General features: G+C 48.2%; 1 protein-coding gene across 3 annotated transcripts in view; it reads right to left on the bottom strand.

Moving 5' to 3' along the window:
- Positions 1-23,278, bottom strand: part of ABRACL (ABRA C-terminal like) — a 56,238-nt gene that overhangs the window by 14,242 nt on the left and 18,718 nt on the right. The window contains exon 3 of one of the 3 annotated variants that reach the window (XM_019479528.2): positions 23,206-23,277. The gene's annotated coding sequence lies outside the window, so the exon portion shown is untranslated. Of the gene's footprint in view, positions 1-3,614; positions 3,720-21,653; positions 21,753-23,205; position 23,278 lie in introns of those variants that run through there. The other 2 variants (XM_019479527.2, XM_019479526.2) reach the window with 2 other exon arrangements.

The following is a 23,278-nucleotide window of genomic DNA, read 5'->3' as shown; positions in this document are numbered from 1 at the left end:
TTGCTTTTGCATGATGATAAAGTCTTTATTGCTATGATGTTTTGCACATAACCCCAAATTCATTCAGGACACATTTCAGTCTGCACTGGGAATGACTTGGGATTGTGTAGTGAAATAATATATTCTTTATTACCACACCTTAGTCATCTTCAGATGCCTGTTGTGTGTAGGATCCCTGCCTCAGTTGTAAAATATTGGTTTGAAATCTCTGGATTTAATTTGTGAATTATGTGTAGGTGGCTGCACATTAATATGTTGCTGCATCACTGCACTTGAGAATCAATGCTACACAGGTCGTAAAGTTTACAGCAGATGGGGGAATAGATTTTAGGAAGAAGAAGGATGGTCTTGTGCTTAGGGCAGTTGAATGATGCTCTGGAGAGTGGATCAGGTTCCTCTATGGTACTTGGCAAGTCTTTTGCACCAAACCCGTCAGAGGTGGTCACTGCCACACATAATAATAATAGGTTGTGTCGCAGAGCATGGAGGTGCCCTGCTCCTAGAGAGTGGAAACTGCCAGGGAAAGAGCCCTGGCAGGACATAACGAGCACAGCTGTGGGTTGCCTGGGGCAACCAGGAAGTCAGCTGACTGGAAGGGGCAGGGCTTGGCCCTCATAAAGCCCAGGGCTGAGGCCAGGCTGGTGGTTCCCTGCCAGCAGCCAGAGGGGCAGGGGCAGGGGCAGGGGCAGGGGCAGGGGCAGGGGCAGGGGCAGGGGCAGGGGCAGGGGCAGGGGCAGGGGCAGGGGCAGGGGCAGGGGCAGGGGCAGGGGCAGGGGCAGCGGCAGCGGCAGCGGCAGCGGCAGCGTATTCATCGGGAACTCACAACGGAGTGTGAGGACCCCGGCACCAGTGAGGGCGCAGCGTACTCAAGACCCCAGCCCTAGAGAGGGGCACTTTTGAGAAGCCCAGGTGTGGGCGTGGTGAGCCCCAGAGAGGGGACCATATTGAGTAGCCCAAGTTGGGCACGGCGAGCCCCAGAAGGGGGGGTCGCACTTCTGAGAAGCCCCAGTGCGGGTGTGGCAAGCCCCAGAGAAGGGGTACTACTGAGAAGCCCCAGGGCGGGCGTGGCGAGCCCCTGTGGAAGGCATAGTACTGTGATAAACCCCGGAGAAGGGCGGAGTACTGCGGTAAACCCTGGTGAGAGGGGGTAGTGGTGCGGTGAGCCCTGGAGAAAGGGGGTAGCAGTGTGGTGGGCCCGGGAGACAGGTGGCTCAACCAGGAAGTCCCAGAGTGGGCACAGAAGTCCCCAGGAAAGGGGCGGCTTCATAGGGAAGGCCCCAGAGGGGGGCGATATTACAGAGAAGGCCCCAGAGAGGAGCGATATTACAGAGAAGGACCCTGAGAGGGGCAACACTACCGAGAAGGCCCAGAGTGGGCATAGAGAGCCCTAGGAAAAGGGCAGCATTGGAGAGAGAGCCCCAAGAGAGGGGCAGTATTCTGGAGAAGACCCAGAGCGGGCACGAAGAGCCCCAGAGAGCGGGCGAGTGTACAGAGGAGGTCCCAGAGAGCGGGTGAGTGTACAGAGGAGGCCCGAGAGATGGGCAGTGTATGTATAGAGACAGACCAACGTCCATCCCATCTGCGAGGCTTGGGGTGTGGTATCAGGGGTGGTTGGAGCCACACGTAGCCCATAAGGCTAGGGTGCCCGGGAAGCACCCATCATACAGGAAGACCCCCGGTGGGTCCGGGCAAACACGGGGACAGAGGTCCCAACTAGCCATGCCCAAGGAGTCATAAGGCAGCCTCCCAACCTTATCTAACCATCAAAGACGTGGCGGGCGAGAATAGAGGGTGCCGTTGGGGCAACTTGGCACGGAGAGGGGGCCTTAAGGCGATCACAGCCCTCCTGCAGGATCCCGCCGTGACAGGTTGCCTCATCATGTATATATACAAGCTGGGTGAAATAAAATGCTGTGGACAGTGTTTATTCTGTCATTCTCTAACTTGCAACTGTTTGACTTCAGAATCTTTTAATCGGTAACATTATTTTTTTCTAATTTTCTAAGCCACTAGGGTATGAATTAGTTTACTGACAGGAGCAATCTTCACTAACATTAGGCAAAGGTATTCATTTTTTAGTATTCCCATATTTTTGATGAAATTTTGATGAAATGTTATTTAAATATTAAAGCACCTACATATTTTTATGTTCAATTGTATTGTGATCTTTATGAAGATCCACATTTCATCACTCAGTCTTACCAATATGTTGGAATGATAAAAATTCAGCTGTATTCAAATGAAATGGGATTTTTGAATTAAAAGCATTCTGAGTGCTACACAGGCAACAATATAAAATAATGTAACTGTGCACAAGATGTACAGAAGACTTATATTTTTCACATTATTATGTGGCTATATTTTTGAAGATCTCTGCTTTACAATGCTGAGTACAGTACAATGTTGAGCAATATAGTAAGAGCAATAGCTTATGCAAAGAATCCACAATAACCTTTTTAGAACACAAATAACAACAGAAGTTAGTATTATGGAGCAAATATTATTTTCCTGCTTTCTTATTAACTATGTGCTTCTGGGATTATGATGTTGGTTTTAAATGTTTAGGAAGTTTGAATTTCTCAGTTATTCTATCATCATTATGACCATACCAGCAAAATGGACCTTTATGTAAATAATAGAATTACTATTGTGTATGGCTAATCCTTAATGGAATATGAGCATCAGGGACACTGAGCAGGCAAGCCAGCCTGAGCCAAGTACTGTAGCAGCCACACCTGCAGCAAACCCTGGGTACTGAACTATGTTCCAGTTTATGAGCAGCAATCCTAATTGGTTGCTGGTAGCACCTCCTATCCATTTAGCATCAGCTGGGGGCCTGGGTCTGTAGGCCAGTCAATGGTTCTTCTGTAGCAAGCCTCCTGGTTCCTGTACTTAGCTTATTTCTAAATGTTGGCTTTGGATTTCCCTGTGGTTCCATTTCCAGGCTCCTGACCCTGGTTTCACTCTGGTTTTGGACTTTGCTTTGTGGATTTTAGGAAAAAAAACTTTCTCACTCATGGAGTGGTGAAGTACTAGAACGGGTTACCTAGAGAGGTGGTGGAATCTCCATCCTTGGAGGTTTCTAAGGCCTGGCTCAACAAAGCCCTGGCTGGAATGATCTAGGTGGGGTTGATCCTGCTTTGAGCATGGGGCTAGACTAGATGACCTCCTGAGCTTCCTTCCAACCTTAATTTTCTACGATTGTCCCTCAGACTGGTACTTGGCTTTTGACCCCCTGACCCTGGACTGCATCATCCGCTTCTGGTTCTCCCTCTGGCTTTCGTATATGGTTCCTGTCCTCTGACTCCACCCCAGGCCCTGCTTCCCTGTGGTGGCCCAGCCATTAGGCCAGACCACCTATGCCCCAGTTACTTACAATAAGAAGTCTTTTCAGACTAAAGCTATTATCGCTATTTAGTCTTCTCATTAAGAAACTTGTGATAAAAAAGTTATTTTGAAACATGTGGTTTAAATCATGGCCCCAAATCTGTAAGAAGGATGCAAATAAAATACCTATATACATGAAAAGGCACTGTAATTTAATATCTTATTTTCACATATCGCTTTTTGAGGAAAGTAACAATTACCCTTTGAAAAGAAACAGCATAACTTACCAAAGTACAAACCACAAGGAACACAGCAGGAGCTTATCAAAACACAGTATGCTTTCATTACAGTTTCTCCTGTGACCCTCCCTTGTCATACAATGTTGTGGTAGTCCAAGGTAAATCAGTCATCAAAGGCAGTGGATGCCATGACAACCAGGAGAAGAGAGAGACTCTACCCAAATATGCAAATGAGCTGGAGGGGGGGAGAGCTGAGTTACTGATTATCACAATGTTACAGCTTCAGCAGCAGTAGGAGGCAGCAAATGGGAACACTATGGAAATCAGGGCTTTCTGGTATTCTGGTTTTCCAAAATTCCATAAAAAAAACCAACATATGCAAATACAGAATACATGTAAGAGGCCATTCCACCAGCCTATTAATTAGGGACTACAATTTGGTTCCAATTTCCCATGCCCTGCTAACAAAAAAAGATTTTTTTTAAGTGAGAGACTGATGTACAGACTGCTTAACAGAAAATTAAACAGAAAATATGGGGCAGCTTTAACAAGAGTCTCACTCCTGCCAGATTGTGATTATTTATATAACACAGCCAGGTGTGCTGTGTGTTTTACAGGCACAATAACCTGAGTCACTGTCCAAAAGTATTAACAGTCTAATTAGGCAATCTGCAGAGGAAGTGGAAAGGATACAATGCAAGATTTCCTCTTCCTCTAGCTAAAAGGAGTTTTATATACAATGTAACTTTCTCCTTATCTTTTGACATTGGTGGAAATAAAAGTTTCTTTTTCTGTGCAGTTTTCTACTATAGAGAGAAATATTTTGGACTGCCCAAAAACCATAAATGTGATTGATGCCTCTGCTCACCCACCAGTTCCACTAAATATGAAGCTGGGCATGATTCATAGATCCCCTTCTAATCCATTATAGTCATCTAGTCTGACTTCATAAATAAAACAAGCCATAGAACCTCAACCAGCATTTTTTGTACCCATCTCATAATTGCTGTTTTAGCCACAAGTGCTCTTTAAGGAAAAATAACAGGGCTTGATTTAAAGACTTTGAGTGATGGAGACTCTGACATATCCTTAAACAAAGCCTCTAACTTCATGGAGAAGTGAGATGTCATTTCCTCAGACAGAAGCAGGGTTACTGGCTACGGGGTACAGATGAGAGATAGCTAGTAAGTCAGTGAGGTCATAACATCGTGAAAGGATCTAGAGACTGTAGCAGTAAGGCACAGGCAGAGGTAAAAATATACTGGTTGGAGCAAGCTAGTTGGCCAGGAAAATAGCAACATTGTTTTATCTAGCTGCAGCCATATTTTTATCATACTTGACCACTCTCCTCTTCTTTAAATATCAGCTACATCAGAAAAGACACTCACATTAACAAAAACAGAAGCACTATGGTGTTCTTTCCAATCCTTCTGCTTAGTAAATGGTCTCAGTGTAGGCAGAGAAAGGTATTGTTCATAAATGTAGGCCTTGCTGGAGTGTGGATTAATACAACCATTGATCCATGCATAGACAAATCAGAGGCCCTGCCAGCAGCATGAAGCAGGCCCTAAGGAATGTGGAACTAGGCATGCCATATATGACTTGCATAAAATTGCTGGGAAAGTTACTAAATAGGTATTTCACAAGGCCAGCAGATACAGAGCAAATTGATAAGACCAGTACAGGACACCAAAACAAATATCAGAGTGACCTGACAAAGAGGTGTCCCGATCTATTGGGAAGGTCACATTAACAGATGGGAAGTAGGATGTGATTGATGTCACCTACAGATGTTTTAGTAATCACTGAAAACTAGGATGTATTCTAGGAAGTATAAACATGAAGTTGTTTTGATTGGTGTGTAAAGAGTGGCCTGGGATCCCTGAACACTTTGAGCTGGGCTTATGGGGTGCATCCTTTGTGTATTATCTTGTTCCATGCCTGCAAATAACCCAGCTATCACCATGGGCTGGCTGGTTATGGATACTAGTGTCTAGGTTTGTGTGTGGACAATAAACCTGGCTGAGATTTTTCTCACTAAGAGCTGAAGCTTATGGTCTCATCCTTGTAACAATCAGGTCAGTAAGGGCACAGTATCACAGATATTCTGACAGTCTTCACACAAATCATCTAAACTAAGGAATCCTGATGTGGTCAGTCACATCTAACCCCTAACAATACTAATAAAGGCCGATAACAACATTGATGGAGTCTACCCTGACAGCACTGGTGACTGGTGCCTGGCAGGGCAAATTATGCTGAGGGGAAACCAGCACGGGTTTGTGGCGGGCAGATCGTGCCTGACCAATCTAGTCTCTTTCTATGACCAGGTTACAAAACACCTGGACACAGGAGGAGGGGTGGATGTCGTATACTTAGACTTCAGGAAGGCCTTCGATACGGTATCCCACCCCATACTGGTGAACAAGCTAAGAGGCTATGATGTGGATGACTACACAGTCCGGTGGGTGGCGAATTGGCTAGAGGGTCGCACCCAAAGAGTCGTGGTTGATGAGTTGGTCTCAACCTGGAAGGGTGTGGGCAGTAGGGTCCCGCAGGGCTCGGTCCTTGGACCGATACTCTTTAATGTCTTCATCAGTGACTTGGACGAGGGAGTCAAATGTACTCTGTCCAAGTTTGCAGATGACACAAAGCTATGGGGAGAAGTGGACATGCCGGAGGGCAGGGAACAGCTGCAGGCAGACCTGGATAGGTTGGACAAGTGGGCAGAAAACAACAGGATGCAGTTTAACAAAGAGAAATGCAAAGTGCTGCACCTAGGGAGGAAAAATGTCCAGCACACCTACAGCCTAGGGAATGACCTGCTGGGTGGCACAGAGGTGGAAAGGGATCTTGGAGTCCTAGTGGACTCCAAGATGAACATGAGTCGGCAGTGTGACGAAGCCATCAGAAAAGCCAATGGCACTTTATCGTGCATCAGCAGATGCATGACGAATAGGTCCAGGGAGGTGATACTTCCCCTCTATCGGGCGCTGCTCAGACCGCAGTTGGAGTACTGCGTGCAATTCTGGGCACCACACTTCAAGAAGGATGCGGATAACCTGGAGAGGGTCCAGAGAAGGGCAACTCGTATGGTCAAGGGCCTGCAGACCAAGCCCTATGAGGAGAGACTAGAGAAACTGGACCTTTTCAGCCTCTGCAAGAGAAGGTTGAGAGGCGACCTTGTGGTTGCCTATAAGTTCATCACGGGGGCACAGAAGGGAATTGGTGAGTATTTATTCACCAAGGCGCCCCTGGGGGTTACAAGAAATAATGGCCACAAGCTAGCAGAGAGCAGATTTAGATTGGACATTAGGAAGAACTTCTTCACAGTTCGAGTGGCCAAGGTCTGGAATGGGCTCCCAAGGGAGGTGGTGCTCTCCCCTACCCTGGGGGTCTTCAAGAGGAGGTTAGATGAGTATCTAGCTGGGATCATCTAGACCCAGCACTCTTTCCTGCTTATGCAGGGGGTCGGACTCGATGATCTATTGAGGTCCCTTCCAACCCTAACATCTATGAATCTATGACTCCCCAGACTCCTACAATAACTACCTGCTGTTACCTGCCACAAGAAAAATCATTTCTCTTTCTTCCCAACCTTAGTGATGTTGTTCATAACTGTGATGAAGAAACAAAAGGACCCCTAAAAACATTATGTAAATTACCAATCTGTTTTTCATCTAACCCAGGTATAAATCTCTCTGAGGAAAGAATGAGGTGTTCCACCTGTATTCAGATAGCAAGATTAGACTTACCATCAGGGCTGTCCTTAGGGGGTGCGAATCAGGGCAACCACCCCAAGCCCCATGGTTTGGGGGGTCCCATGGACAGTGCTGTACAGGCCCCATCGCAGTCACTGCGCACTGCCATCTCTGCGCTCTGGCCACTTGCCGCCAGCCCCCACCCCTGCTTCACACTCCAGCCACTTGCCACCCCTCTGCCCCCCCTCTACTCGCCACCCCCTGGCCTTGCATAGGCTGATATGCCCCAGGCCCCGCACACCCCTAGGGACAGCTCTGCCCATAATATTAGTAATATAATAGACAACTTAAAAAATGTCAGGACAACTATACAGATGTGTTAGGTAGAAGTTATCTGACGTCTGTAAGACTGAAGTTGAAGGCTTGTAAAAATGCATGAAGACCAAGTTGGTAGGGAATGCATTGTGGGACTTGAGTACAATACAACATTTGGAGAAAAAGGTACTCAAGGGAAGTGTGTGTTGAGGAGGTGTTTCACTTACTGGCTCTATTTAAGTAGGGTGAGCATATGTCCCAGTTTGGCCAGGACAGTCCCAGATTTCATAAGCTGTCCCAGCATCCTGGCCAGCTGGTGAAATTTGAAGCAAAATTCCCGGATTAGAGGGGAGCAGCCAGGGTGGGGTGGGACAGGAGAAGAGCATGGGCTTCTCACACATGTATGCATGCATATGTGCATGTATGTGTATAGCATCCCAGTGGGTGGAGCAGACCCCTGGCCTGAGGAGAGCAGGCTCAGGCCCCTGGCTTGAAGAGAGCAGGGGTCCCTCCCCCATCCTGCCCAACAGACTGCCAGTGGAGACCCATATTTGGAGGGATAGCTGTGGGCTCCAGGCTCTGCCCTGAGACTGTGGCCCTGGCAAGGCCAGGCCAATAGACAACTGCAGCAGCAGTAGCAAGAGGCTATCTGGCTCCAGCTACTGTTAAGCCAGATGCTTGTATGCACTGCCCATGCAGGATGGATGTGAATTCTAAAGGTGGTGGAGTCATGCACCTGGCTATGCTAGCCATGGGGATGCTGTGTGCCCAGGTCTGTGTGGAGCCCAGTGACCACTGTGCACTGGTCCATGCCTCTTTCCAGGTGCCACAGCCAGGAGCCAAGAGGGTGCCAGATGGCCCCATGCCAGGTAAAAGGATGCATGCACCAGGCTAGGGGTAGAATCAGAGGAGTTCAGGTTGCAGTCTGGTAGGCCAACTTGGTGCTCCAGGAAGGTGGGCAGCAGGCACTGCTGGCATACCATGCCACTCTGCCTCTGCCTGCAACAGTGCTGCTGACTTGAAAGAGTGGTGGGGGTGGAGAAGTCAGTGTCCTACATTTCCCATGGTCCCATATGGTAACCCTATATCAGGGGTGGGTAAAATGCAGCCCGTGGGCCGGATGCAGCCTGCCAGGCCATTCTATCTGGCCCGTGGGGCCCCTAAAAAAAATTTTTGAAAATTAATATTTATCTGCCCCTGGCTGACTGTCATGTGGCCCCCCGATGGCTTAGCAAAACTCAGTAAGCGACCCTCCGCCCAAAATAATTGCCTGCCCCTGCTCTGTATCTAAGGGAATTATTTGATCCTTTTTATTATAATACCAGAGTATCTCACAATCTTTAAAGTATCTATTCCCATGACACTCTTTATGATTATGACTATGGGGTAGAGGAGTATTATTATTGCTAATTAAAGATAGTAAACTGAAGCACTAAGGCCCAGATCCACAAATGGGCTTAGACATGCCAATGCTGAGTACTACCACTCCTAATTTCTCTGTCCAGCTCAGGAAGTGGAATTCACAATCCCAATTTAGGTACTTAAGACCCAATTCAACGCCTAGGCTGAATTAGGCACCGAAGAGTGACAGCTACAGCACACAGTGTGTGTTATAAATAGGTATCCTACCGTAAAAAGTGTTGTAAATATGTATCAATAGGGAGCATATTGTTGTAAATAGGTGTCCTGTTATCTGGACACCTAAGCCAGCTAATAGGATATGCTCAAGGGAAGGGTGGGTCTGAAATTCCACCTCTCTTGAGGCTTACGTATTTCTCTGGAGCCGTAAATTATGTGCCCATGAGAGGCTGGAAGTCACAGACTAAAAGAAACTAGGTACCTAAGCTGTTCTTATTAAAAACAGATGACTGCCTCTCTCTTTTAAAGCATAGCTAGTGGTAGGGGGGTTCACCTTTTATATAATAGTTTAGTGGTTAAAGCATTCATCTAGGAAGTAAGAGACCTGGGTTATAGGCTTTTCTTAGCCTGACAGGGTCTAAATCCACATCTCCCATCTCCCAGGAGAGCGTACTATCAGCCTACTGGCAGTGCTGGGAGAGGAATACTTTCTGTCCCTTCTGTTGAAACTGTATCACTGTGGAGCCCACAGTCCAAAATCAATAGGTACAGAGTAAGCAAGGGTAAATATAATTCTTCAACTCAGTGATAGAGACATTAAATTCTGGTCCATGCTCCAGGAATGCTTATGTATTGCATGTTAGAGTCATAGGATAAAATACCTTATCAAGTGTTGGGATCAGGGGCCAGAATGATGGAACTTTCCTCCTTGCTGTGCTAGAGTCATGCTAACTCTTGCTTGCTCTTTTTCCAGCCCAATTAATCTGACATCCCTGTCAACATAATAGATTTCATAGACATTAGGGCTGGAAGGGACCTCGGAAGATCATCGAATCCAGCCCCCTGCCCAAAGGGCAGGAAATCAGCTGGGTTCATAGGATCCCAGCAAGATAAGCATCCAGTTTGCTCTTGAAGGTGTTCAATGTAGGTGCTTGAACCACCTCCAGTGGCAGGCTGTTCCAGACCTTGGGGGCTCCGACAGTAAAGAAATTCTTCCTTATGTCCAGCCTGAAATGGTCTTGTAGTAGTTTATGACCATTCGACCTAGTCATCATCCCTTGGGGCGCTCTGGTGAACAAACGTTCCCCCAGATACTGGTGGTCACCCCTGATAAACTTATAGGTGGCCATCAGATCACCCCTGAGCCTGCGCTTTTCCAGGCTAAAGAGCCCCAGGGCTCTCAGCCTGTCATCGTAGGGTCTGCTTCCCTGACCTCTGATCATGCATGTGGCTCTTCTCTGGACTCTCTCAAACTTCTCCACATCCTTTTTGAATTGTGGAGCCCAAAACTGGATGCAGTACTCCAGCTGCGGCCTCACTAAGGCCAAGTACAAGGCGAGAATGACGTCCCGGGATTTGCTTGAGAAGTATCTATGGATGCAAGCCAGTGTTTTGGTCGCTTTACTAGCCGCAGCATTGCACTGCAGGCTCATGTTCATCTTGTGGTCAATGATGACCCCCAAGTCTCTTTCTTCCACAGTGCTAGCCAACATAGCAGTGCCAAGCCTATAAGGATGCTGCAGGTTTTTCTTCCCAAGGTGGAGAACCTTGCATTTATCGGCATTGAACACCATCAGATTCTCGTCCGCCCACTTGCTGAGCCTGTCCAGGTCAGCCTGGATCACCCGCCTGTCTTCTGGTGTGGATGCTTTTCCCCAAAGTTTGGTGTCATCGGTGAACTTGGCCAGTCCACTTCTGATTCCAGTGTCTACATCATTAATGAAGATGTTGAACAGTATGGGTCCAAGGACAGAGCCTTGGGGGACCCCACTGGTCACAGGACACCACGATGAGTGACGTCCATCAATTACTACCCTCTGGGTCCGGCCCCGGAGCCAATTTTCCAGCCAGTGGATCGTGGAGGACCCAAGGCAACAATTGGCCAGTTTCTCCAAGAGGTGATCATGGGAAACCAGATCAAAGGCTTTTTTGAAGTCAAGATATATGACATCAATCTCTTCTCCCTTGTCCAGGTGATAGGTCACCTGGTCATAGAAGGAAATGAGATTGGTCAAGCAAGACCTGCTCGCAACAAACTCGTGCTGGCTATCCCTTAAGATGTTGGCGTCGGCCAGTCCATTAAGGATGGCCTCTTTAATAAACTTTTCTAAGATCTTCCCCGGGATAGAAGTCAGGCTAATGGGCCTATAGTTAGCCGGATCCACTTTCCTCCCTTTCTTGAAGATAGGCACCACATTGGCCTTCTTCCAGTCTTCGGGCACTACACCAGAGCACCATGAGTTTTCAAAGATCCATGCTAGAGGCTGGGCTATGATGCTTGCCAGCTCCTTGAGTACCCTGGGGTGAAGATTGTCAGGGCCAGCTGACTTGAAGGTATCCAGCTTCTCAAGATGTTCCTTCACGAAGTCAGCATCAATGGAGGGCAGGGGATCACCCTCACCTGGACTTCCCTGTCCCGTAGCGGGCATGGGCGTCCCATGGGACTGATGAAAGACCGACGCAAAGTACCTATTTAATAGGTTGGCTTTTTCCTGGGCATCAGTTGTCAGTTGCCCCATCTGGTTCAGCAGGGGTCCAACGTTGCCCCTGCTTTTCCTCCGGCTCCCCACATATCTGAAAAAGGACTTTTTATTGTCCTTGATGCTCAAAGCTAGCTGGAGTTCAGTTGCAGCCTTGGCTTTCCTGGTCTGCTCCCTACAGGACCGGACCAGTGCAGAATAATGCTCCTTGGAGGTGACTCCCATCCTCCATCCTTTGTAGGCCTTTCTTTTTAGCCTCAGGAGGTCTGCTAGTTCCCTGGAGAGCCAGGGGGGCTGCTGTGCCCTCTTGCTGCCTTTCCTCCAAGATGGAATAGACTTAGTTTGTGCATTGAGGATCGCTCCCTTGAGGAGCAACCACTCTTCTTGAACTCCCCTCTCTCCGTGGTCATGGTCCCTTAGGGCCTCACTGACAAGCCTCCTGAGCCTGTCAAAGTCAGCTTTCCTGAAGTCAAGGACTTCCGTGTTGCTGACTTGCCAGCTTTTCGGCGGATGGTGAAGGTTATCAGCTCATGGTCGCTATCACCCAGCTTCCCATCAATCACTAGGTCGCCAGCTAGGTCATCCCCAGTAGCCAGTACCAGGTCGAGCAGCGCTTTGCCTCTCGTTAGCCCATAGACTTCTTGAGTCAGGTAGAGGTCATCCACACATGAGAGGAAGCTTTGCGACCGCTCAGATTTAGCTGAGCGATCCTCCCACGAGATGTCTGGGTAATTGAAGTCACCCATGACAACCATGGTCCTGGAGCATGCTGCCTCAGCCAGTTCCCGGGCAAACTCCTGGTCAATCTCAGGTCTTTGGGTGGGAGGTCTGTAGTAGACTCCCACCATTGTGTCCCCTGTGCCATGTTCCCCATGGATTTTAACCCAGAGGTCTCCAGCCGTCCACCCTGGCCACCAATATCGGCTTGCAGGGACGTGTAGCTTTCCTTAACATAGAGAGCTACACCCCCGCCCCTTTTCTCTACACGATCCCTCCTGTACAGGGTATAGCCATCTATACCCGTGGTCCAGTCATGGGTGGAGTCCCACCAGGTCTCTGTTATCCCTATGACATCATAATTATTTGCATTGAGCAGGAGGATGAGTTCCTCCTGCTTATTCCCCAAGCTCCTGGCATTTGTGTACAGGCAAGCAAGTGCCCCCTGGGGGGCTCCTTCCTTGCCCACAGATTTTACCAGGGCAGGAGCAGGGGCGGGCTCCTTTAAGTGCCTTGAACTGCTGGCTTTGCAAGGATTGGTCAGCGGGCCAGCAGTGGCGGTAGTCCCCCCGTCCCCCAGCGGGCTTAGTTTAAAGCCCGGTGGAGCAGGTCAGCCAGTCTGGCTGAGAAGAGCCTCCTCCCTAGGGGAGAGAGGTGGAGGCCATCTCTTCCCAGCAGCTCGCTGCCTCTCTCGCCAAAGAGCGGGCTGTGGTCATGAAAGCCAAAGCCTTCCTGACGACACCAGCGCCGCAGTCTTTGGTTGACCACGTGGATCCTCCTCTCCCTCCTTGGCCCATAGCCTGAGACTGGGAGGATCAACGAGAACACCACCTGTGCCCCCAGACCCTTTAGCCCCGCTCCCAAATCCCTGTAGCGCCTCATGACCTGGCTGGGAGCGCTCTGAGCTGTGTCATTGGTGCCCACATGAATTAGGAGCATGGGAAAGTGGTCTGTGGGTTTGAGGAGCTCAAAGCAGCAGACTTCCCGGGCTAAGGGGTAGGAGCGACAGATTGCCCCCTCAGTCCCCCTCAGGAGGGAGTCTCCCACAACAAACACCTTACGTTTTGTCTTGGGGAGAGCAGGGGCGGGAGCTGCAGTTGGGTCCATGTTGCCTGCTGGAGCTGGCAACTCAGCAGGTTCTGCTGGAGCAGCAAGAGGTGCATACCTGTTTCTCAGCTCCGGTGGGGCAGGGGCCTTGGTCCGGCGGGTCTTAGGGCCCTTGACCACCGTGGTCCATGCTCCTGGCTGGACAAAGCGGGAGGTCCCGGAGTCCTCCTTTGGCCTGGAGGGAGACTGTGGTCTACCCTCCGCCTCCCAGGGGAGAAGGGCCTGGCAGTAGGAGTCTATCTCCTGTTCACAGTCCCTGATGGCACACAGTCTCTGGACTGTGGCCTGGAGCTCCTCCAGCTGGCGTGCCAGAGACCCCAAAAGGGAGCAGACCCCACAAGGGGAGGTCACCATGCTCCCAGGCCCCAGAGCCTGAAAAAGGGACAGGCAGCCCCCGCAGCCGAGAGCCAGGGGCTCCGTCTGCGTGGAGCCCAGAACCAGGGGCTCCGTCTGGGTGGCAGTCTCTGAGGTGCCAGGGGGGGGGCCACGGAGCCCGAGGGGACCCTCAGGTTGCGGCGCGTGCCCATCCGTGGCATGCCTCTGGTAGGCTGGCTACGGCTGGGACTGTCTACCCTGGGGTCCTGGGCCCTCCCATGCACCCTCCCGCGCGAACTCGGGAGCAGAGTTTCAACAAGAAAAGTGAAAAATAGCTCCAGTCAGATGGTGCAGACACTTTTGTGAAGTATGTGTCTGAAGCTCTCCAGGTTGAGAATAGACTCAAAATCGCATCTCCCACAGCTTAGGCTCTATTTGCTAGGGCTGTTTCTTAAGAGTTGGGCACTACCTGCTATGGCTGTGTGTTTGAAAGAAAGTGGCCATGGCTTTCTGCTCAGTGCCGTCTGCTTTGTCCCCAGTGTGGCTTATGCAGCGTTTTCTATGACTTTGTAATGCAAAATGCACAAATAATATTGGAAGCAAAAGCTCACTACCTCCACCCCTGCTATGACAGCGTCCGCCTCCCTCACAGAGTAGGGATGTTCTTTTTCTAGCCTGCCTCCCTCGTGACTGCCCAATGGCCTGCTTTCAATAGGAACATGCCTGGGTCACTCATTCTGCTGCCTTTCCTCCTGGGACCTTCAGCCCTTCAGATAACCTGGCTTGACCACCTTCATTCTGGGTTCTCTGGCACTGGTTTCTATCAACCTTTGGCCTAACTTAGGCTCTGGCCCTGTCCCAGGCCAGTAGAGAACTCCAGACCTCTCTCTGGCTCCAGCAGTCTCCCACTGTGGCCACCTCTGGCCTTCATCCCTTCCCTTGGCCCTGGAAGGGAACAGGCCAGTGAGATTCTGTTGGGATCAGACCACCAGCCTGCTAGCCCACACTCACTCATAGGTCTACTCTTGCATTCCTAAACAGGTCTTCTGCACTGAGCTCCTCACCCTGGGCTTTACTTGGACCCACAATAGGTCTTCTACATGGAGCCTCTCAATCTGGGCTGCCCTGAATCTCACAATAGGTCTTATGTCCTGAGCCCCTAGCTCTGAGCTTACCTGAACCTCAGCCTGGATCTCTAGAAACCACCTCCAGCCGCTTAGTTCCTACCCAAACCTCCAGGCTGCTTCAGCTGTCCTCTCTGTGCTGATGCTTCAGAGCTACAATCATCCTGCTGAGGTGGTATTGTTTCAGCAGGCTCCATCTTACTGCTGGGCTTATCTCAGGGCCTGGGTTTATAGCTGCTCCAAGCCCAGCTGTCACGGGATGGGGCTCCAAGCCCAGCTGTCACGGGATGGGGCCCTCAAGGATGGCCGTGATCTCCTTGACCATGCCAATTTGGCCCAATGGGCACCCTCAGTTCTCGTCTGCCACGTCTTTGATGGAAAATAGAAAAATAGGGAGGCTGCCTTTAAATCCTCTTGGACACAGTTTGATGGACTCTCTGAACCCCGTGGGTTCCCGGACCACTTATAGGTCCTGTTTCACAATGGGTGTTTCGGAGCACCCTAGACTTATGGCCTATATGTGTGGCTCCAACTGCCCCTTTACCACACCCCAAACCTCGCAGACGGTACTGGCGTTGTCTTGCCTAGGCCTCATTATAATTCGGCCCCTTGTCCTCACTGGGCTCTCCGCAGCCCTGTCTCTGTGACCTTTGGGGTCCTGTGCTCCGCAAAGTGCTGCGCCCTCTCTGGCGCCAGGGTCTGTGCCCCCAAATGCTGCACTCTCTCTGGCACTGGGGTCCCCGCGCTGCCGTGGGTTCCCAATGAGGCTTCCTCCATCTCCAAATAGCCTCACCCAAACCACCAGTTTTATAAAACAGCAAACAAAACATAAGCCCCTGGGCTATAACATAACACAAGCTACATAAGGTGTGCTCAGCCCCTTTACATTACCCAGAGCAGAACTTAGTCAGGCCTCTTGCCTTCACTTGCTCTAGGAGGGCTCCTTCTCCCTTGGCCGCCAGCAGAGAACTGCCTCCTAGTCCCCGTCCTGGGGTTTATATAGTCCCAGGGCCCTGCCCCTTCTGGCCAGCTGACCAGGTGCAGGTGCCAGCTAATTTCCTCATTAGCTGGTTGCCATGGCAACCTGCACCTGAGCTCCTGTCTGGCACTTTGGGCTCTCCCCAGGCAGTTTCTGCTCTTTTAGGAGAAGGTACCTAAGTGCCCTGCGACACCAACTGTTCTCCTGAGTCAGATGACTCCCTCTATCACCTGCTGGCTCCCTGGATCAGCTGACTCCCAATTATGGATTAATACAACCATTGATCAATGCACAGACAAATCATACAAAGGCCCTGCCAGAAGCATGAAGTAGACCCTAAGGAATGTGAAGCCAGGCATGCCACACCTGCAGGCACCTCTGCAGGCTGCCTGACCTCTTAAGTGGCAGGCACCGTAAGTGCCCTGCCACAAATGGATAGTTTGAGTAGTGGAACATCAAGACCATTAAAAAGGATAGATGGTTATTAACACCTGTGGAGTGGCAAATGGTTACAGGAACTAGGGAGATGATAGTGCTCCTGCATTAGTAGGAATGTTGCTAGCAGGTTGAGGAAAGTAATTATTCCCTTCTATTCTGCACTGGCGAGGCCACGTCTGGAGTACTATGTCCAGTTTTGGGCCCCGCACTACAGAAAGGATGCAGACAAGTTAAAGAGAGTCCAGCAGAGGCAACACAAATGGTGTGGGGGCTCAGGGACATGATTTCTGAGGAGAGGCTGAAGAAACTGGGCTTATTTAGTCTGTAGAAGAGAAGAATGAGGGAGGGATTTGACAGCAGCCTTTAACTACCTGAAGGGTGGAGCTAGACTTTTCTCAGTAGTGGCAGATGACAGAACAAGGAACAATGGTCTCAAGTTGCAGCAAGGGAAGTCAGTACAACCATTGACAGGTGGAACTGTCCCACGTGTTTCCATTTCTGGCAAGTGTGTGAGGTCAGTTTGACCTGGTAAGTGCTGCAGCAAGAACAGGTTTACCAGATAAGCCTAATACCAGCAGAAGTACCTGCTGCAGCTGCACCTCAATATAGAAAACTGTGAGGCAGTTCTACTCAGTAACATGACTGTGGGGGGAACCAGGCACCAGTTTTTATTGTGGCAGAAACAGCTCTGTACCACCATGTTTGGCTGAAACAGCCCTGTACCACCTAGTCAGAGCCAGGTGCAAGGACACCCAGAGCAGGTAAGACCACTTTCCCTTTCTGTCCCCATATCCCAGGTCCAGGGGATTTTTACTGAAGTTGCAAAACTCATTAGTTATGCCTCTGGTTGCAGCTGGTGGTGGAAACACCACCCCAATAGAGAACCAGTGAGGCAAGCTGAGGCAACCTAATAGTGGTTCTCAGCTAGGATTCTGCTAAATTCAGAAAGGTTATGGGGGGGTGCCCTTAACCAAAGAAGGTTGGTCTAGACCAGGGGTGGGCAAAGTCTGGGCCACAGGCCAGATTGGGCCCACAACAGACTCTATTTCCAAGCAGCCCCTGCCTGCGTCACTGCAGCCAGTTTCCACGGAGACCCCAGGAGCAGTGGCACTGTGACGGCACAGGGTCAGGGTTTCCATGGAGACCAGCCCTAGCAGCGCTGGCAGGGCATGTAGATGAGCAGGGAACTGCTCTGGGGCTGGGATCCTGCGGTGGCAACAGTATGGTCTGGAGTCAGGGCACAGTTGCCATCTGCTGCCCTCGTGCCCCATGTGCTGTCACGGTGTTGCCACTGCTGGGGTCTCCATGAAAACTGGCCGCAGCAACATGGGCAGGAACTGCTGGGAAATGGAGTCCAGCTGCCCACCAGATCCACCATTTTGCCTACCCTTGTTCTAGAACATTGATCCAGCCTGCAGGCCAGATGCAGCCTGCAGCATCATTACATCTGCCCTGTGGGGCTCCCCATCACCCTCTATGCATCCAGATCTGGCTGCACTGCTCTACCCCCACCCACCATGTCCAGATTGGGGTCAGGCTGCTCCCCGCCATGCATGTCCAGATTCATAGGCAACCGGTAGGGGGTGCGTGGGGGTGCTTCGCCCCCGACAGGGCTGGTACCCACCCGACGGCCAACACTGATGCTGTCAGTAAGGCTGGTGTCCCGCCTGACAGGATCAGTGGCTTCTGCGGGTGCCCCCCCAGATTCAGGAGGCACCAGTCACTCATGTCCAGATCAGACCTACTCCTCCCCTCACTGTGTGCATCTGGATCAGGGCTGCCCTGCCCTGCCCCACTCTACCCAGTCCCAGCCTGCCTTGCCCTGTGCATCCAGAACAGGACATCACTGCTTCCCCCCACACACACGTGTCTAGGTCAGGGCCACTCCACCCCACTCCTGCCCCTGCCCCAGGCAGATAGATCAAAATTGGGCTGCGCAACCCCCTGCAGCCAGATTGATCCCACCAGCCAGGTCTGGCCTGCAGAGGGATTTGGCACTGCCCATCCAGCCCACAGGGTAAAAGGTTGAGAACTACTGATATAGAGTAACCAGTCAGGTAATGTTAAAGCATGGGATGCATTGATAACATCTACTGCTCGTTGACTAGCCAATGATTCTTTATATATGTCAATTAGTGATCCTAAGTAGTAATGACTATACACAGTGAATTTTTACTCTGTACATTTACAGACCACACGTGGAAAAGGTGCATATACTTTCTCTCTCCTTCTACTCCCACCTTTGTGCTTCCACCACAGTTGTAAAACCTGCAAGATGGTAAGTTCAATTAGACATATGTAGATTCTGTTTCCTCACTTAAGGAACATGCAGATTTCATTACTGGGAATTGAAATTCCTGTTTGTTTCCAAGCTAACAACTGAATGACAGATTTTCCTCCAGCAGGGCAGATGTGAGGAAGCAGACCTACTCCACTTCCTTCATCATTTCTATATAAAGTTGAAAGGAAAATGGATCTGGACCTATTGTTCTTAGGGCTTCCTGGCTCCTTTTTAATAAGCTTCATTTGGAAAAGTAGGAGTCTGCCATTCTAAATAAGGACAAGTACAGAACACATACATTTTACCAGGTTAATGTCCCAGAACTTCTTATTGAATAATGGGCACTAACAGAAGAAAGACAAAATCACAATGAACATATATTTGATTGTAGATTGCTGAAATGCTGTAGACATCTTGCTTACTCCTCCCAGGCTACCAAAAGTTATTGCATTTGTCTATACAAAGTCCTCTCAAATACCTGTAAATTAAATTTCCCTGGCCAGAACATCTCCCTTCTCGGTTTCTCATCTCTGAGACACCTATAAAAGCATCAACCCATCCTGAAAAGACCTGCCATTACTGTGGTTTGAGAGGAAGAAAGAGGTTTATACAGCCTTATCTCTTTACCCAGTGTATCATGTTATCATCTACAATACCCAGGCATGGATTAAAATGGTTTGATTTGGGAGTTACAGGCTTCCTTAAAAATCTGTATGTCTCCATATAACTATAGTTGTTTCGCCTATTGAGTATAGAAGAGATGCAAGTTAAATTTTGCTATATTTCTAACCAGTAACATAGTTTTGCACTATAATCACTTTTTAAGTGCTGTCTCTGTATGCAAGGCACATTGTCCTTAGCCTTTATGAATGAGAAGAGACAAGAATGGTGCAAGGAGCCTCCATTTCTACTTTTATCTTACAGTCACGGACAAGAGACAGTTATTTCCTTTGATTTGGAGTATTGTAAGGCTACTTGTTCTGTGTGGTCAGAAACCTTTATCCTCTTAAAAGACTATATAACCTCTACATCATTCCATGAAATCAGTTAGGTAGAGTGAGGAGAGCAGGTTGCCTTATAAAAAGGGGCAAAACAGAACATATGACAAAATCCTATGTGGATTGTTGGCAAAAGTCAGAATTCAGGCCCTTCACCACCATGAAACTTGATGTAAAAATGTAAAATTCTAATTCCATTACATTGTTATTTTTCAGCAAACATTCCACTGGAAGGAATCACTGTGTTGGTCATGTTTGAGCATGGTAAAATACTCAACCCCTTTCCTTCATCCCTTTTTCTTTGAAAACACAGAGTGAATCAAAGCGCTTGGCATCATTTCTACAGAAACATCCCTGAATTCAAGGAGCCTTGGTTCTACATAGAATTAACACCCATTATACTAATACAGTTCCACTGAACTTACACACAACTGGAATAGAATGGAGTATTTTAAAAAGTAAAGAAACAAAATTATCTTGGAATATTCAATTGGTTATTAATTCAAGGTATTTCAATAATCACACTTTGCACCAAAAAACCCCCCCACACACATTTTTACTTTACAAAGAAACAAGTGTCATCATTAGTGCCTACTAGCTAACTTAAGCTTAATAGGAATTTTTAATAGTAAGAGTTTTGCTTTAGAAATTACATTTCAACATCTTCCCTGTTCTAGTTTTTTTAAGTAGCTTAGGACAGCGGTGTCAAACTCATCTGGCCCCGTGGCACAGGGCCAGCCCACAGGCTGGATCAGGCTCATAGATCTCCTGTCTGTATGCCTGTATGTGGCATCTGCCTAGGCCTGGGTGATGCAGCCTGGGACCAAACCCCAGAGAGCACTACAGGTAGCACAGTCCAGGACCTGGCCCCAATGAGTGCTGCATGCCATATGCAGCGAATCTAGCACAGTGTGTGAGTCAACACAGCACCACCAGGGGCCAGATTATGGGACTCTGCAGGCCAGGTCCAGTCCGTAGGCTGTATGCCTGATACCCCTGGAAATTTCAGTTCTGGGTATTCAGGGTGCATCTTACGGTTGTACTAGAGAATAGACATGCCTTGAAGGAATATGTCTGATAACACAATGGAGACACTTTTGTCTATTACAGCCAAAAACTGCTCCCAGTGACACCAATGTGAATCCAAAGGTATTCCATTGAGTGTAATGGAGTTACCTCAGTTTTTCAATGATATAACTGTTAGAGTTTGTTACTTATCTTTTATCAGTTAGATTCCTTATCAGTTTTCTTCAGAAGATTTCTGGTAATTAAAACTAGATAATATGTTTCAAAATTAATTACAATTATTAATCAACTGGATAATCATAATAATTAATCATTAAATGATCATTTATCAATCATAATTCATCAGTTGGAGAATACTAAATATTATGGATTGGACCCTCAACTGTAGTAAAAAACTGGAAACAGTGTTATGGAAATTTAATTCATAAGAAGGTCTGGCCTCAAAATGAATAAGAAACTTAGAAAGTATGGTCTGATATTTGCTAATTTTATTCTGACTAGTTTTTCATGTTGGAATCCCTTTTCATAGAAGTTGTATTACTTGGTTAACATAAATCTCAGCAGCTGAAGTTTGTCCTCTCTGGCGTCAAAGGAAACTTTAAAACATTAGGTGTTATATCATGAAGTTTGTACTTTTTTATCAGGCAAAACAATTGATTTAAATATATCCCACTGTTGCCTCCCTATGACGCTATAATGAGTTTTATACCAGGCAAGGAGACTCAGACACAGTTGTCCTAAACCAGGGGCGAGCAAAATGCAGCCCACAGGCCGGATGAGGCCTGCCAGGTCTTTCTACCCAGCCTGTGGGGCCCCTAAAAAATTTAGAAAATCAATATTTATCTGCCCCTGACTGCCTGTCATGCCCTCAATGGCTTGCCAAAACTCAGTAAGCAGCCCGCTGCCTGAAATAACTGCCCGTCCCTGTCCTAAACTGAAGGCAAGTTTATAATTCCAATTAAAATTAAAGTAGTAGCAGTAGTAGTTTAAACATTTTAGGTTAGTAGCTAGTCAAAGCAGATGCTCACCACCCTGAAATATTGCAAATGCAACTTCACTTCTTGATCAGGCTGTGAAGTCTTGTCTGGGGCTCCTGGCTCCCACGTCTGAGTCAAGACAGGATCTTGAATCAATGACAGGATCGCTTCAGGCTTTCTTCAGGAGTGTTCCTAAGGGTACACTCTCTCACCTCTGTTTATATAACATATAGCTTGCATTTCTTAATACATAAAATTAACTTAAGCCTTCCTCCTACTGCATATTAATAATCTTGCTATTGTTTGCCAAATATGGTTACCTTTAACTAAAATTTTCTATTCTGTGATAATCTTTTCATTCTTAGGTAGGGGTAAGGTTTTGCTCTGACTGTTCCTCTTGTTCCTCTTTTGCTCTGACTTTTCCTCTTGTTCAATTTAGTTAGCCAACTTCCTGATTCGTTGTAAGATGGGGACACTATTTTTCTATCTGCTCCTTTCACTGGGTGCAGGTCTTGACCACAATTCAAGCTAAGCATGCAGCTTGAGCTGAGCACAGAGGCCAAACTCAAGCCTGAAGGCCTCTGGGTCCCAACACCACATAAAAATAAAGATTATCTATTTTTTTCAGGTCAGCTTCAATACTAAAACATTTTAAGCAATACTAGCTTTTTAGAGTGTTTCCATTTAGAAGACTAATTCAATGGCGGTGATAGCAGGGGATTTTATGTTATTGTATTTTGATAATTTCCACATCAAATTTACTCAACTTACAAGTAAAAAAGAGACAATTTTTCTTGCTGCAGCTAGAAAAGCAAACTGAGATATGAAAATTAAGCTGTGTCCTTTCTGGTTCATAAACTATTGCCAACCACTTTTGCTCATGGTTATACACTGTAAAGAAGAGGAAAGAAGAGAACTACTTACTGACAGCTGCAAATACTTACCAAGGAGCTGGTGAAGGAGAGACAAGTGCACCAGGAGCTACGGTTCTGGAGCAGCTGCTCCGTGAGACTAGAGCAGCCTCTGGAAGCCAGAAAAGGGGCATGCAGGGAGTGCGGCGAGCCAGGGAGTAGGGATAAAAGTCCTGAGTCCCAAGTAGCAGGGAGGAATGTCCCCAGTGGCACTGAGCCAGCGGGCAGCTAGTAATTAAGCTCAGGAGAGCTTATTTAGGCCAGGAGACACTGGTCAGAGAGAAGCCACAGAGTGGAGTGGCGTTTGCAGCGAGGGAGTGATGGTGCAAAAACGGCCAGTTGGAAGTAAAGTGTCTGAGCCCCGATTATTAGGGTACTGACTTTTTTTTTTTTTTTTTTTTTTTTTTTTTTACTTTCACCTTCTTTTTATCTGTGGCTGTGTTTCCTGCCATGCCCTTGTCTCTACAGGCTGGCAGGGTGTTGCATTAGGTGGGTAGAACCCCAACCTGAGCTATTTAAAGGGTAAATATCCCCAGATAGATTAATATCCCCTGGACCGGGGTTATTAGCCCAGACAGGCTTCTCTTCTTTTTGTTGGCTTAGATTATTTTGTTTTGTTATTTTTAGAGGGCTTAACCATCAGGGAGAGGGAATATACAAAAGGCCCTTCCCTGACCAACCATGGGACTTACCTGAGACTGAAGAAGTCCAGCAGTGTACGCTGATTTAATTCTGTTAAGAAGGTTGTCTAGACACACACAAGCC

The sequence above is a fragment of the Alligator mississippiensis genome, chromosome 1 (genome assembly GCF_030867095.1).
Source record: "Alligator mississippiensis isolate rAllMis1 chromosome 1, rAllMis1, whole genome shotgun sequence".
Taxonomy (NCBI): Eukaryota; Metazoa; Chordata; order Crocodylia; family Alligatoridae; genus Alligator; species Alligator mississippiensis.
Note: the sequence above shows the minus strand (reverse complement) of the source record. Positions and strands in the feature narration are given on the sequence as shown.